This window comes from Accipiter gentilis, chromosome 4 (assembly GCF_929443795.1).
Source record: "Accipiter gentilis chromosome 4, bAccGen1.1, whole genome shotgun sequence".
Taxonomy (NCBI): domain Eukaryota; kingdom Metazoa; phylum Chordata; class Aves; order Accipitriformes; family Accipitridae; genus Astur; species Astur gentilis.
Window position 1 is genome coordinate 2,294,176 of NC_064883.1, and position 16,112 is coordinate 2,310,287.

The window sequence follows — 16,112 nt, forward strand, 5'->3', positions numbered from 1 at the left end:
TGTACTTTTTGCATCCATTTATGTATCTGAAAACTTCCTCTATGTGTCACGTGCTAGCTGTACACTAGCTGTCCTGTTGTAAAGCAGTGGATGGTTCACTCCAAACTCCATAGCTGGTGCAGTCCACACACTAACACATTCTTAGGTGGAACGTATAGGGAACAGAAAAACAACAGGGACATACTCTAGAATAGGAGATGTTCTGGGAAGAATACAGATCATTATTCTAGAGGCGAGAGCTGCCCTGTCACCTCTAGAAGTGGCCTTCTAGTTCAGTATTTCTTAGGGAAGATAAACAGTTTAAAAGGGAACAGTTTTATTCTGAAAATAGATTAAAGAAGGAGGGTCAGAGTTTATCTGAACCTGATTTGATCGGACACATGGAAAGATATTATCTTTCCATGAGGGAAGGGATTGGTTGGAAGAAGCCCTGGGAGTCTAACCTGAATGGACTAAAACAACTGAAGCTGCAACCACACTTAAGCAAGTGGCTTGCGTTGGCAGCACGATGGTCTGGTGGATGCTTACAGAAATGTCACTGACTCAGGTTCTGTGTATCAGGCCAAATAAGTCAATATGGAAAGTTTAATAAGCTCTGAAGGGAAGTTGCCACTAACTACATTAGAGACAAGCCTCTGTTTCCCCTACTCTGTGCCTCTCAAGATGAAGGTGAGCAATGCTGAAAGGGGTGGCGGAACATAGTTTACTGTTAGAACAAGTAAGAACAACCCCTCTGACCCTCCAATTTCACTTGTAGTCACTTTTCTGTTGGAAACACAGTTAGTTGGCAAGCAGCAGGAGCCATCAGCTATTCAAAGGCAGGTGACAGAACATCTGAAGATTATATTTTTCTTTATTTGGAAGAAGGCCTGAATCCTGAACCAGGATGTGCTTCCTCTGTTTGAAAGGTTCACCAATCAGGTGTAGAGCAAGTAATTCAATCCTAGCCTCTCTCATAGAGTTTCAAGGAAGAGGAAGTACCTTTCCAGCACTGACACTCCCAGCTAGCACACAGTCAGTGGCATTCACTAGCAGCACCTACAAAGAACGTAATTCCTTCATTTATGCAAAAGAACGTTTTAAGCCAATCCCTTCTTCTACACCTATGCAAACCACAAATTGTTATTCTCAAGTGATTTCCCTTGGCGACAAAATGTTAGTAAGAGTTAACCTTTCTAAATTTTAAATAAAAAACATACTTAAAAGTTCATCACAGATTTACAGGTACCCCTTCTGCTTCTTAAGATGTTGAAAAGGGGAAAACCCCTCAATTTTTTTAATGACCCTTACTGGAGGAATATATTTAGAAAGTCCAATGTCACTGTCAGTAAATAGAAGATTTGCATTGCTTATGCCCATGTGCATTCTTCGATCTCAGAAAATCCGCTTTATAAAGAAACTTGGGAAACACCCTGGTGGAGGAGAACTGACTACATTGTGGGATGGCTGTTTCAGAGTTTTGGCTGCGAGCAGGCCACAACAGAATGAACGCAACTATGATCTGTAACAATCAGATAAAATAGTTTTGATGAATGTTTGGGCTTCTGTTTTGTTTTGTTTTGTTTTGTTTTGTTTTCTTGACCACAGAAAAGCATGCTTGAAGTTTGGACTCTGCTCTTGGAACTGAGTAGTATGTCATCTATATCATATGGTATACTTTTTAACAAAGAGGAACATGCCTCTTTAGAGCCCTTTTTCTTTACCACAGGGTTTTAATATGTAGCCCAGATATTTGAAATACAAATGTCTTTCTAAATGAGGAACAAAAATCCCAAGATGTATTAGTTCTCTGTGAAATTTCTCCCCATGAGTCCAAGCAATTGGAGGTAGCTGGGTGCATGTTCAGCTCTGAGAAAAAACTCACGCAAAGCCGCCACTCCTTGACTGTTATGGCTACCTGTGTGAGGGTCTCTGATCATTCCTATAGTGCCCTAGAGCAGGCTGTATTATTTTGGGCTATTGCCTCCAGCAGACTTCACAGCCCCTTTGGCTCTTCCTCTTTTTGCACAAGAGATTTCTGGGTGGAAGGGAGAAGCTGTTGGTGTTCCAAATGTCACTTGAAAAAGAATGAAAAAAAAATTTAATCAAAGCAGAAGCTGAGCAATTTGGCCACTTCCCCTGAGGGCTGTATGGTCCTGCCCCCCTGCTGCAAAGTGACACATCCGCTTTGGCACCGTCCCTTGGAGGAAGTAGAGAGGCAACGGGTGAAAAATATACAGCTGCACAGCCCCCCCCCTAATGCAGCACGGATGAAGGGTATGCTCATTTTCAGTTTTTAAGACACTAGACAAGTCCCACTCAAGGCTTGCGAGTGCAAGAATGGGCACCCAACAGGGAGAACTGAGTGTCAGGACTGACAAGGCTGAACCCTGAGCTTAGGAGGGCACTGAGCTGCCTGCCAGCAGAATCAAAGGGGACAGCAGCAGCAAAGAGCTGGTGGCCCTGAGGGCTGGTCCAAGCAAGGCAATTCTGGAACTGCCTTTGATTTTGACTGCTGATACGAGCAGAACAAAATCAGCCCTTCCAGCACAAGCTGAGGTTGGGGTACCTCTCTGCTGATTTTGTGTACAAAGTCAGGGCAGGATCAAAATTCAGAGCATATCTGTATGTTTGCATAGTGGCTAGCCAACATCTTCTGGCTTGACTACAGGAATCTAAGAATAAATATGTTCATTTGCGTATAAATAAATACCTATGACTCAAACCCCACAATTTCAAAAATGGGAGTGCTGCTTCCTCTTTCTGAGCACTGCAATGAGCAAAACCTGGCAGCACAGGCAGGCAAGGAAATGGTTAAATGAAACAGCCTTTCAGGTTTTGCAAACGTGCTTCTAAATAACTTTCCCCACCCAGAACTATTATTTAGGTGGATTAGTCCTTTCTTAAGCTTCAAAAGAGCCTATTAATATAGCATAACAATAGAGAAGTTGAGCTAAAAGAAACCTTCCTGTATGTGGTTTGAACTAAGCACAAGCCATCTGCACAACTCTTAACACCACCTAAGCCCTTAGGGAATAGGGCTCAGGTGCCAAGGAAAATGGAAACCCTGTACAGCCTCTGTTCTGTCAGGAAGCTTCAAATCACAACATTGCTTTGCGTGCAAATCCTTTAGGTTGGATCGGGTGCCTTTGATTGAACTTCAGTGTCACTGAACTTTGGAAACAAGAAATAAAACAATGGCAATAAAATTAGGACCCGCACTTTAACGCCCAGGGTAGCAGAAATGCCCAGCCAGTACCAGCAGAACTACTTTGGAGCTGTTTGCTGCTTGTGCAAGTTCTAAAGTTACTGTCTATTCAACTGCTAGTCAAAGCCACACAGCAGGGCAAGAATATATTTGATATTGGCAGAACTCAGGTTAAACGTATCGATGTGGATGTACTGTAAGCTTGTCTAATGTCTTAAAAACCCCCAGAAACACACAGTGACTAAATATGGGCCCAGACCTGGGACAGTGATCCAGTTATTTTGCAAGCTCTTGAAATACAAAGCAGCCCTTTGAGCTGACTGGAGGACAACTCCATTTTGCAGCAATTCTGAGGTTTCAAAGTTTGGTTTTAATTCCACACTGGAATGAAAACTAACACTTTTTGAATGTTTTTGCATAAACAGAGTTCTGTTCAAATGTTTCAATTTGCCAAGACATGTGAGTGCTGAATCCCCACCAGTGAGGGGACTAGTCTGGGGTATGGGAGCTCCAAGTTCCAGTTCTGCTCTGTTTGATTCAGGGAAGAGCTTTTCATCTCCGATTATTCTGAATCAAGAAAAATGTGAGTTTGAGCCTTACATATGTACCGATTTCTGGGGAAGACACTAGGCAATAAAATAAGGAAAAGTCTGCTCATCTCTTTAGCGCTACTTTCTGGATGAAAACTAATTCCATAAAATGCTTCATTTTCAGTGGAATGAAGTTTCACTCTGAGCAGCTGTTTGGGGTAATTTAGTTTATCTCTGTTGAAGAATCTTCAAGTGAAAATGAAATTCAGTAGATCAGTGTCTCATGTACCTTCCTGATTTTGGTCTTTTTAGAATTAAAATGGCTTGGAAATCTTCAGCAAAACATTTTTAGATGGGAAATGCTGATTTTCAAAACAGAAACTCTGCTCCTGACATTCCTCTACTTTTCCCTGAAACCCCTATCTTTAGGACAAAAGTGGTCTGAAAGTTGGTCCAACTTTTGTGTTTAAAAACTTCTGTTAATTTTACAGGCATTGTTTTTTGGTTTTTTGGGGGGCTTTGTGGATGGGTGTGAGGGAGATTTTTATATTGGGGGGAGGGGTCCGTATGACAATGGTTGATCCTGACACAAAATACTTGGAAATAATCAAACTCAAATGCTGCACCTCAGACTAACCTTCATTTTTTTAATCCTGACAGTTTCTTGGAAATATTTTAGTTTTCCATCCTTGCTGGAGATGAAGAATTTTTTTTCACCTTAATAGTTTTGTGGGGCAGGAAATCAGTTCCACCCCTCTACCCCTCCCTCTGTGCTGAACCATCTGATGGCAGAAGACAGAGATTACTAGATTTTAAAACCAGAGTGGACTCTGTCTTGCTATCCAGTGGAAAAAAAACCCTGACATTTCTTGTAGACTTTCCTGAAAGTTAAATTCCTGCAGCCAGTTCCTGAATTTGACAAGAGTTTTTTTGGACTAGGTAGACTGAGTCTGTCAAGGCCAGTAACTTGTGTTTGAGTTGTATGTCTTCATCTTTCAGTCTAAAGAGGATATTGCCAGGGTATCCAATACATAGTATGTGCTGAAGCAGCCTCCTGAAGAGACACTAGCTCTGGTAGTTGGCAGGTCTGCCTGGCCTGCTACAGGGGCTCAAATAGTAGAAGTAACAAGGTAAAGCCATCTCTAGAGCCTGTTTCTAAAGCTGTCTTTCTAAAGCACTGCCATCTGCATGGCTCAGAATTTGGGCCCTAAGGATGTTTGCTCAAATGTGTGGGAACTCAGTCACTTGACCTTTTGGTTATTTGCCAGCCTGAATGTTGCTCTGCAGTCAACATACAGCTGGCAAACCAGACCCAGCCCTCAGAGCACTTAATGCAGGCCATTGCCCGGTGCCACCACTTACCGCTTCTCCTGACAGGTAGTAAAGGCAAAAATATGAGCAGGTTTGGAGACCTGTGGCATACTCACTGCTGCTTTCCCCTGGGGACCAACAGTTTTGCCCTTGGCACATGACTACCCACAGTCTAGTGATCAGGACTCTGTTATGCCCAGGGGAAATCCCCAGTTACATGACTCAGTTATATGTGTTACATATTGGAAGAGTCATGCCTATGCATCCATGACCCAACGGGAATGGCTGCATCTTAGTCACGGGAGCAAGAAGCAGGCAATTTGATAGCCTCTGGGTGGCTTACTTCAGTGAAAAGGCTGGGCAGCAATGATGTAATGGATATTTTACCTATTGTAAGCAGAATTTCATTTTTCAACTGATTGCCAAGTATGCTATTCAGCGCCTAGAAGGTTTAAGAAACTCTTAAGCTCAAAGACAGAACAAATAGTTTGTCGCTGTTTTATTCCCTCACTGCTGGCTAGAAAGTGTAATTCCTTGGTTTGCTGGCACAGCACCCATTTGTTTAAAATCTCCCACCCCTGGATGCATTCCCTTCTTATCTCTCCCATTCTAACAGGTCACTTCACTGTGCGTACATGGCATATTTTACACATTTTGACTTTTATAGCTGAACTTCCTACTCAGCGATATGAAAGCCAACATATTCTAACTTTACATGATGTGGCTGTGTTTCTGTGATACATGCCTCAGTTATACAACTCAGCGTCTGCTGCTGTTTGCTGGTGGTTTTCTGGAACAAATCAATCTCTCTAGTTTCAGTATGTTCCAACAGATGCCACACATTAACCACTATTTTTATTCTCAGCCTGAGTTTCACCCCTCCAACCTTTCCCAAAATATTATGTTGCCAGTGTTAGTTACAGTTTGTTTCTGTCTGTAATTATTAAAGTCTCTTCCATGACAACCTGATAAAAGGTTGGCCACATTCCCACACTTATTAAGCTCTCAAGTGATGCAAATTGTAACAAATATGCCAACCAGACTGGAAGAGCTCTGCCTAGTTTGTTTTTACACAAATCTGTAACTGAGCTCTGCATGGCTATTTTCCTAGGAAGCAAACAATATAAATAATACAGAGCAAAACAAAATTTTGGCTTCTTTTGCCTCTTTCCATTCTATTTCCTTTCTATCCCACTGAGTGAATCAGACATTCAGTATTAGACAGCCTCTCCTTTGGTTACATACAGCTGCAGGCACTGGGTGGGACTCTGTGGCTGCAAATACCTAAGAGGAAACCATGAGAACAATGCCAATATACAAGCAGTGAGAGGCTCTGTGCAACGTTATGTAATGCTACTGACCTCTTTTATGGGGCAGCTGGAAGACAGTTACCTTCTGAACATGTTAGTTGGATAACAGAAAAACAGATTAATGAAAGCTTTTGTTAAAATCCACTTGGAAGCAGTCCAGCTGTAATGATCTCCCTTCTGCTGTTCCTTGAGCACTGGACAACTCATCACATGAGTATTTATGGCCTGGCGGCTGTTTGTGCACAGATCTTAAGTTTGCTCTTAAGTCTGAGATCCTCCTATGTAGGCAAGTAAAATCACTAACGCTTTGACTCTAGTAAGGAGAGGAAGAGGAGAGAAAGAAAGGAAAAGACAGGGGCAACATGTTAGAGACAAGTGAGAGATACCAAGTTAAGGAAACTCTAAAACATTATCCATATCTCCTACGATCTGGGCACAGGACAAGGCACCACACAGGCATGCTTTTGGTGGTTCAGGCAGCAGAATAATACCAGGTCTCCCAGGTAACAACCGTACACAGTGAGCAATCACAGCACTTGACACATTGCAATCCATAGGCTGTAATTCATTCAGGCAAATGACTCAGCCACAATCGATTAATCAAATACTTACGTCTCTTATGCTCTCAATTAGCAAACTCAGTAAAACCATGATCAATGTGAAGATTATTAGCAGCACAACACCCTCCCCTTCTCTGACACACTTCCCCAATTAGCTTCATTACTCTCATGAACCCTTGTTGACCTGTCAGTCATCTCTGTCACTGAATGATTCAGATAATCATTAAAATTTGTATACATTGTTGCTGCTAAAGGTTTCTCCCATATTATGACCGGGTGTGGTGGGAATGCCCAAAGTAATGACCTCATCTTGCACTACAGGAGTAGTAAACACAGTTAACCTGAACAATCCCGCAGCCACCTTGGTTGCAAGCTGCTTGGAGATCTGCATAGCATGGCAAGACAGGTGAGGATGAAAGATGATCACCATGTAAGTTATCAGAATGAAACAACTCTAAACCAAACAATAGAGCTGTGCTACAGGTCTGCAAATCCTACTTCCAAATGCTGAGATCTTTGCATTTCTGCTTGGATTTGAACTTGATGTCCACGATAACAACTGCATACATAACAACAGTACTTAAAGGATTTGTTTTCCTTGTCTGCAGTCTCCAGTGCTGGGGTCACCCTTTTGCACACTGCTGAATGAATGTGTCTGAATGAGCCTGCACAACAGGAAGAGGTTGCACTGCATAGCAGGTAGGTCGTGCACTGCGTAACATGCAGGTATCCCATTTCCTCAGCTACGATGAGTGTGTGGTCATCTCTGTGCACGGAGAATGGGTCAGACGTGAGGCTGCAAAGAACACAGTCCTACTTGGTCCCTTTGGGTAAACAAGCCGTGATCTTAGCCAAATAGCTTAGGATTCTTAATAAAGAAGAACTTTGTTAGGCATTTGTCATCCTCGCACTGACTGATGAATAGAGGCTGGGAGATGGTGTGGCAAATGGAAGGCTGAGGAACAAAGCTGCCCAAACACCAAGGGAGGCCTGGAACTGTACAAACAGCTACAGACAGACCTGGTTCATCACAACAGGTCAAATAAGAAGGCAAAGCAAGGTGCAGAAGATCCACCAGACACATCTAGACATCAGGGAGGAAAAACTCCTGATAGTCCAGTCCTGCACTCATCTTTTCCATGACAGCCGGACCAGGCCTCTGTCTGCCACCTAGCCAACTGCTAACCAGCCAGAGCCTTTTTTCCCCCAATTTTGTTTAATCTTTTCCAGTGTTTTTGCTCCCTGGCTTTGCCTTTTGGTAACACTGACATTAGACATTTGAATAAATAATAATTAAAACAGACTGGCATTGAGTTTTGCTGTGAGAAGCATTTTTCCACCACAGGGGTGTAAGCTGCTTGCCAGTCACCCACAACTTTGTTTGGCAGAAAAGAGAGGGAATAAAAAATAAACACGGAGTAGTCAGATTTGCAATGGCCACCTGTCTCCTGCATATTATTTCTCCAAGAACTACAGAACATTGTTTGGAGTGATTCTGTACACAGTGTTTTCCACCAGCTGCCCATGGCCTGAAATGCCAGGGATCTGAATCAGGGTCAGAAGCCCCCCTGACACAGCAGAACTACAGGCATGTTTTTGGCACGTCTGACTGTGTCTTGCTTATTTTGCAGATTGCCAATTTAAATGAGAGTCCACACAAGAAACAGGCATTTGATTTGGATGTGACTACTTCAAACATTTCCAAAGCCACCCCTGGGTGAGTCACAACACCTCCCACTGTTATCCCACAAGCGGGGTTTGTTTACCCAGTGTGCAAGCCAATAACACACAGAGTCGAGGTATTTTCACACTAATGTCATTGATGCACACGAATGGGTGCCTATCTAAAGACAGCACACCCTTGTCTCAAAAATTCCCACATTTATATACTTAAGTAATACATATTCATTATTATTTCTCTAAATGATTGGTTCTTTCTTCTTTGCCTCTCATGTAAATTAGTGTGCAGACTCTATCTTCTTCCTTCATTGTCTTCTTTTGAGTAGGTGGTATTATTTGAGTAGGTGGTCAATGAGTCGGTGGTTGCAATCTCCCCCTGTAGGAATTACCTTACTCTGTCTTACTTCTTACTCTGTCTTAGAAGTTCCAAGTGGTTCTTCAAGGGTTGTTGATCAGGCCACAATCTATTCTCTTTTCTGACATAAGCATTCTACCTATCTACAAAGCCCCATTGTCTAATAGTTAATTCCTAAACCCTAAATCCTGTCTAGTTATTGTTTCCCTGTTTTAAATATTAACCAATGGGGGCTGTACATGGACTTTACCAGCTCCCTGGTTATTTCAATCATATTATACACATTAATTGGTAACAACTTCCCCCCTTTAAGACTTGGGAAGTTTTAACATACTTCAATAAGTCTCATTTTCTATCTCTTATCATTAATACGTACAATTGAGATACCTGTCCCATGATGATACTCTTAAGACATTCAAGCAAAATACAAAGAAAAATCACTATAATAACCCAAATGATTAGATTCTGTAGTAAGCTTTGTAATCATCCAATCTGGGAGAATCCAAACCCATGCAGGATTTTATTTAACTACCCTGACTCCGTTGCCTTTCTTATATTCCTACACAATTACTTTGCCATTGGACTCTGGATTCCAAGGGGTATGTAAATTTCATTAAATACCCCAAAATCTAGAAACTCCCTGTACTATTTCTAGAATAAAATGGGGTCCTTTATTAGAAGAAATTCTTTCTGGAAAACCAAACCTAGCGATAATTTCTTTTAATAAGGCCTTAATTACTTCTGTAGCCTTGTTGGTATGACATGGAAAGGCCTCTGGCCAACCAGAAAGGTATTTGGTATCACCGGTAAGTATTTGTATAAATTACATCTTGGTAGTTCTGTAAAATCTATTTGCCAGTATTCCCCAGGAGCTATTCCTTGTTTCACAACTCCGCCTATAACCCTCTTGGTAATTTTTCGTTTATTAGGACAAGAAATAGCATATATTTTAACTATTATATCTGTTAGATTTTGCATTTTTGGTCCTACAACATATCTTTTTTGGCAGTCAATATTAATGCATCTCCCCCTTAATGTGTTTCCTGATGCAATCTTTTAAGCAGAATTTCCATCATCTTTATAGAAAGTAGCAAGCATCTTACAGGTGTTACCCACCATCTCTGATCATTTTTAGAACAATCTAATTGTTTTGCTAATTGATCTTCTCTCTCAGTATATTGTGGAAGTGATAATTCTAAATGAGGTACTGAAATTAAGGCTCCTTCAAATTTTGACTTAGAGTTGCTTCTTTTGCCACCTGATCTGCTTTTCAATTTCTCTATTTCACTGTTCCCTCTTTGATGGGCTTTACAGTGTATTATTGCAACTTCCTTGGTTTGAAGAACTGCCTGTAAAAGTTTTGTTATTTCTTCTCCATGTTTAATTGGGGTTCTTTGCGAGCTTAGAAGTTCTCCTTCTTTTCAAATCTCTCCATGTGCACAGACCACTCCAAAAGCTTATTTAGAATCAGTATAGTTATTGACTTTTTCCTTGGCCAAGTTCCAAGGTTTGTGTTAATTCTACCAATTCTGCCTTTTGGGCAGAAGTATTATTAGGCAGAGATTTAGCTTCTGAAGTTTGAGTAGATGTTACTACAGCATATCCAGCTTCTTGCTTTCCTTTCAAAACAAAACTGCTTCCATCAATGAACAGTTCCAACTCCGCATCAGGCAAGGGCTCATCCCGCAGGTCAGGTCTACCGGAATACACCTGTTCAACAATAGTCAAAGAGTCATGATGCAATTCGGTGGGTTCAGAAATTGGGAGTAAAGTAGCAGAATTCAGAGCAGAAGTCACTGAAATTGCTACATCATCTTGTTCCAGTAACACAGCTTGATATTTAGCTAACCTGCTTGGTGATATCCAATGATGTCCTTTGTTTTTGAGGATAAATGACATGGCATGTGATACAAACACAGTAACTGGTTGGCCTAATGTTAATTTCCACAATTCTTCAATCAATGTTACAGTAGCTGCTACTGCCCTCAGGCAGGCTGGCCATCCTTTGCTGACTTTATCTAATTGCTTGGAAAAGTATCCTACTGGTCTTTTCTAGCTTCCCAGTTTTTGTGTCAAAACTCCTAGTGCCACATGCTGTCTTTCATGTACATACAAATAAAAGGGCTTTCTTAAATTTGGAAGTCCTAAGGCAGGGGCTTCCATAAGCTTTCTCTTAATTTCATCAAAGCTTTTTCTATATTCTGGTGTCCATTCAAGGATCTTTATGGTGGCATACAATGGTTTGGCAACTAGTCCAAAAACGGGGATCCATAAACGACACCACCCAGCCATTTCCAGAAATCCTCTCAATTGTCTTTTTTATGCAGGCACAGCAATCCTACAAATCGCTTCTTTCCTTTCATTATTTAATTATCTTTGTCCTTTCATAATTTCAAACCCCATGTATTGGACCTCTTCTTTTCCAATCTGTGTCTTTTTCTTAGGAACTCCATATCCCACCAGGCCCAGGAAGTTAAGCAAACTAATGGTGGCTTCCAAGCATGCCTCATAACTATCAGAACCAATATTGCAACAATGTCGCAGCACCATTACCACTTTGCCATTGTTCCAGCTCTTTAGCGAGTATGTTACTGAACAAGGTGGGGCTATTCTTGAATCTTTGGGGAAGAACCGTCCAACATAGTTGCGACTTTTGCCCTGTAGTTGGATTTTCCCATTTGAAGGCAAAGATGATCGGGCTTTGCTTTTCCACAGGAATACAAAAGAAAGTATCTTTTAGGCCCAACACTGTAAAATAAGTATTACTGTTGTATTAATTTCTCGTAAATCCTGTACCAGTCTATATTCTGAAGAATGAGGTTTCTTTACAGGTAAAATTGGAGTGTTATATTTTGAACAGTCCATATTCCAAAAAGGAGCTTATCATAGGTTCTAAGCCCTTTTGGCTTCTGGTTTAATAGGATATTGTCTTTTTCTTACCGGCTGGGGTCCCAGTTTAAGTTCAATATTTACTGGAATCACATTCTTTGCTCATCCAAGTATCTTCAATGCCCGTACCAAAGGTGTAACTGCTTTTAGTACTTCTGGAATATTCATTTCTTCATCAGGATTTTCTTCAGTTATTAAACACATATGGGCTTTCCCAAGCTGTCTCTGCAGGCATATGCAACTGAACGGAGTCTTCAGAAAAGGTTAGTTGTGCATTTAACTTATAAAGTATGTCTCATCCAAGCAGTAGTAAGGGGCATTCTGGCATATAGAGAAATTAATGAGTTAATTTAGTATTACCAATTGAATACTTCATAGGTTTTTAAAACAGTCTTAAGGTCTTTTTCCCTGTCGCACCAAAAATATTTATTTTAGTTTTACTTAAGGGTCCATTACAACTAGTTACTACAGAATGTGTGGCTCCACTATCAACTAAAAAATCTATTATCTCATTCCCAGCTTAACTGGAACCAGAGGACTGGCTAGGGAGATTTTAATACGTACTTCCGGTCCCCTTCAGTCTAACCCAATTTCTGTCATTACTTCAATAGCCTCCTCTTTCCTCTTTCCCTTATCATTGGAGAGATTAGGGCATTCCCTTTTCCAATGTCCTTCCTGTCTACAATATGCACATTGATTTGTTCCTAAAGGGACATTGTAATTTTCTTTATCATAACTTCCCTGTCCTCTTCCCCTTCCTTGAAATCCGCCTCTTCCACATCCTATTCCTTGCCATCTACTTCTCCCATTATTTAGGGCAGCTACTAGGTATGCCTGAATTTTGGCCCATCCTCGTTTTTCCCTCTCAGCCTCCTCATCTCGATTATTATATACTTTATATGTAATGGATAATAACTGTGAAATTGTCATTCTATCTGCCCCTTCTACTTTTTGCAATTTTCTTCTAATATCTGTTGCAGCTTGACCAATAAACAACATGTTAAACAATTCAAATTGCTGGGATCTTCTGGATCTAAATCAGTCCATTTTCGTGTCACTTTGCACAATCTCTCACAGAAAGCAGAAGGGTTCTCTTTATCCCTTTGTCTTATTTCATATAATTAGGATAAATTTTTAGGTTGCCGTACACTGTGTTGAATTCCATATAAAATAAATTTTTGGTACCTGTGTTGAATACCATATAAAATAAATTTTTGGTACTCTTTTAGCCTTTTCATTCCTCCCCCCATATTAGGGTCCAAATGAAGATCTTCTTTTGGGAGGTAAATGTCCATATTAGGCACCCCGCCGTGCTGTTGGGTCATTCCTTTCCCAGCTTTTTCTAAAACTGTTATTCTTTCTTCAGTAGTGAACAAATATTCTAAAAGGGCCTGTATATCTCTTCAATCAGGGTTATGAGTCATCATCACAGTTTTGATAGTACTATGCATCCTTTCAGGATTGCTTCAATATGATCCAATCACCTGTTTCCAATTTAACAAATCAGAGGTGGTAAATGGTACATGTACACATACTGGTGTTCCTTCTGGTTCCACTGCTTGTCTAAGGGAAGCCTCCACTATAGGTTTCTGTTGTCTCATTCTTCCTGAGACTGGACTCATATTATCACTTTCTTCATCACTCAAACTATTTGCCTCTGAATTCTTAGAGGGGTATACTAGTAATTGTACATCCTCTTCATTTTCTCCAGTCTCAGTTTTTTCACCCCTACATCCTGTACAACAAGATTTAGTTCCTTTTTCCTTTTTCTTTTTTTTTTTTTATGCATATATATCAATTTGACATTTAGAATCTACTAAGCCACATTTTTTTTTGAACATTCCAATGATTCCTCAAAGTAAAGAATAAATCAACATAAGGTACCTCATCCCATTTTTCAGTCCTATGCATATTATATTTCAAAGATCCATTTTCTGGCCACTTCTCACCGTCCTCTAATTGGTATTGTGGCCACCACTGATTACAATAACGTTTTAATTTATCTTTTGTCAGGGGATCCCCACAAATTTATTCCAATTCTTTAGGATGCATCCTAAGGGAGAGCAGGAGGGCACTTCCTGAGAAGCAGTAGCATCCATTTTGGTACCAAAACCAGTTTACGAGGGACATCTCCCTTTGTCTTCTGCTGCGTATCCTCCTTGATACGTCTTATGCAGGATCCAAATGCTCACTGATTCTAAGTAGTTTTCCTTTCCCCCCATTTTCTAAAAAAAAAAAAAAAAAACCTCTTTTAAATAGCTTTGCACCGTTGTGTCGCTTACCGCCCAACAGCAGGAGAGGAGCTGATGGAATCCCCACTCAACAGGACAGTGCGTGCTGGAGTCCACTCAGTTCTTTTCTCCCCGTTGGGTGCAGGAAGATGATCCGGGCAAGGCTGTCAGCAAGGTCCCATCTGGGTCACCAGAAAACTGTTGTCCCACAAGCGGGGTTTGTTTACCCAGTGTGCAAGCCAATAACACACAGAGTCGAGGTATTTTCACACTAATTTCATTGATGCACACGAATGGGTGCCTGTCTAAAGACAGCACACCCTTGTCTCAAAAATTCCCACATTTATATACTTAAGTAATACATATTCATTATTATTTCTCTAAATGATTGGTTCTTTCTTCTTTGCCTCTCATGTAAATTAGTGTGCAGACTCTATCTTCTTCCTTCATTGTCTTCTTTTGAGTAGGTGGTATCATTTGAGTAGGTGGTCAATGAGTCGGTGGTTGCAATCTCCCCCTGTAGGAATTACCTCACTCTGTCTTAGAAGTTCCAAGTGGTTCTTCAAGGGTTGTTGATCAGGCCACAATCTATTCTCTTTTCTGACATAAGCATTCTACCTATCTACAAAGCCCCATTGTCTAATACTTTATTCCTAAACCCTAAATCCTGTCTAGTTATTGTTTCCCTGTTTTAAATATTAACCAATGGGGGCTGTACATGGACTTTACCAGCTCCCTGGTTATTTCAATCATATTATACACATTAATTGGTAACACCACTACCCAAAACCTTTAGCTGTTTGTGTCTAAAAATGGAGTCGGGAGATTTACTCTTCACAGTCAAAAGTGATACAAGCCAACAGTGCTATAAACCAATTCTTCTATAAGCAATAACAGCTCAGCTGTGAATCACTGGAACATATTGACTAACCTCTGGTGGAAATTAGAACTTGTTGCTTTACCAACAATTTTCTTTCTTACCTTAAAAACACCAGGAACAAACTAAATCTGGTCTGAATTAAGTGTCACCCAGGAGGAAGAGGAGCTAGAACACTGATCATTTATAGCAATAGCTTGAAAGGAAAGGCTGTGATTATCAGGTGAAAAATTACAATCTTCTTTATCATCTCAGTTTCTGCTAATAAATGAGTACAATCAATCACTTTTTGATCAGGCTTTTTAGACTAGATTTTGTCCACTCTCTAAAACTACAGGATGTGCAAAAACACTGCAAAAATTCTTGCTCTGGTGTATAAGAAATGGAGAGAGAAAAAAAAAGGCAAGAGATGTACAGAATAGATGTGAATGACAGTCATTCCAAAGGCAAAATTATTACAGGCTATTATCTAGTTGTCTGGAGGAGCCGTGGACCAGCTGGCTGTGATGTTCTGCTCAAAGTTAAACACAGACAGGAAACCGCATGTCTGATACTGTAAAAATCATTTGTCTTCCTGCCATGGCTAACCAGGCAAGCAACCCAAAGGGGCTGTTTTCATTTAAAAGAAACACTAATCCACAACAATAAAAAAGGAATGACAAAGCCTCAGTTCTCCCCCCCCAACTGGAGTTAATGCTTGTGTTTGTGAATGAACTGGAAATGTTACAAACTGAAGTTTTACATTAATTTTTATCTGTAGTTATTCACTTACTACATGTGAATGCAGGGCACAATTTTCAGGAGTCACCTAGAGTGCTTACAGCACACAACCTAGAAGGAAATGCTCCGCTCCAAAGAGTGAAAGAAATCAGGGTAAAAAGACTGGATTTTAATTTATACTACAGCTGCTTTTAGGCTGCTCTAGAAGGGTGAGGGGGGCTGCAGAGTTGACATGAATGAAGGCACTTGGTGTTGAATTTGTAGAACAGTTTTCATAAACATACACATAAAAGACACACATTTGTCAGAGCGATTGTATTCAGCTACGTAGCTCCAGGAGAAACAGCTATAACGTGACTAATTTGTAACAAAATTAGCCAAAATCCACAAGGGCGTGGTTTGCTTTGTATAAAAACTCCAGACAGTTGACACAGAGTAAAACCTTTTCACTGGGAACACATT

At 40.6% G+C, this 16,112-nt stretch overlaps 1 protein-coding gene across 2 annotated transcripts in view; it reads right to left on the bottom strand.

Moving 5' to 3' along the window:
- TGFBR2 (transforming growth factor beta receptor 2) overlaps positions 1-16,112 on the bottom strand; it is a 66,282-nt gene that overhangs the window by 19,211 nt on the left and 30,959 nt on the right. The window lies entirely within an intron of this gene.